The sequence below is a fragment of the Otolemur garnettii genome, unplaced genomic scaffold, assembly GCF_000181295.1.
Source record: "Otolemur garnettii isolate 467f Iridium unplaced genomic scaffold, OtoGar3 scaffold00110, whole genome shotgun sequence".
NCBI lineage: Eukaryota > Metazoa > Chordata > Mammalia > Primates > Galagidae > Otolemur > Otolemur garnettii.
The window spans coordinates 7190087-7191389 of NW_003852505.1; positions in this window are offsets into that span (position 1 = coordinate 7190087).

Genomic DNA, 1303 nt, shown 5'->3' on the forward strand with positions numbered 1-1303 from the left:
AGCCCAGGAGTTGGAGGTTGCTGTGAGCTGTGATGCCATGGCACTCTACCCAGGGGGATAGCTTGAGGCTCTGTCTCAAAAAAAAAATAAATAAATAAAGTAAGGAAATTATGGCTTGGTGCCTGTAGTTCAGCAGCAAGGGCACCAGCCAAATGCACTGGGGCTAGTTTGAACCAGCCTAGGCCTGCCAAACAACAATGACAACTACAACAACCACCACAACAAAAATAGCTGGGCGTTGTGGTGAATGCCTGTAGTCCCAGCCACTTGGGAGGCTGAGGCAAAAGAATCTCTTAAGCCCAAGAGTCTGAGGTTGCTGTGAGCTGTGATGCCATGGTATTCTACTGAGGGTGACATAGTGAGATTCTGTCTCAATAAAAAAAAAAAAAGGAAATTATGACACATGCCAAAATACAGATGAAGCTTGAAGACATTATGCTAAGTGAAATAAGCCAGACACAAAAGGGCAAATATTGTATGATTTAACTTACCTAAAATAGCCAATTCATGGAGAAAGAAAGAATGGTGGTAACTAGGAACTAGGAGTTGGAGATAATGGAGAGCTATTATCTAATAAGTACAGAGTTTCAGTTTGGGAAGATGAAAAAGGTTTGGAGACAGATAGTGGTGACAGGTTGCTGATCACTGTCAAAAAAGACAAAGCCTGTGGATGTGTTCCAGATTAAAGGAAGCTAAAGAGACATGATAATTCAATGTAACAGCTGACCTTGGCCTGAGTCCTGTATAGGAAGGAAAAATGCTGTAAAGAACATTATTAGTGGCTTGGCACCTGTGGCTCAAGTGGCTAAGGCGCCAGCCACATACACCTAAGGTGGCGGGTTTGAATCCAGCCCAGGCCTGCCAAACAACGACGGCTGCAACCAAAAAATAGCTGGGTGTTGTGGTGGGCGCCTGTGGTCCGAGCTACTTGGGAGGCTAAGGCAGGAGACTCACTTGAGCCCAGGAGTTGGAGGTTGCTATGAGCTGTGATGCCAGAGTACTCTACCCAGGGGGATAGCTTGAGGCTCTGTCTCAAAAAAAAGAACATTATTAGCTCAACTGATAAAACTGGAACATAGGATCACAGATTAGCAAAATTGTATCAAATGTAAAAAAATCCTGAAGTTGATAGCTTGACTATGGTTATATAAAAGACTATTGTCATATTCTTTAGAAATATGCACTAAAATATTTATTTATTTATTTATTTGGAGACAGAGCCTCAAGCCGTCCCCCTGGGTAGAGTGCTGTAGCATCACAGCTCACAGCAACCTCCAACTCCTGGGTTCAAGCGAGTCTCCTG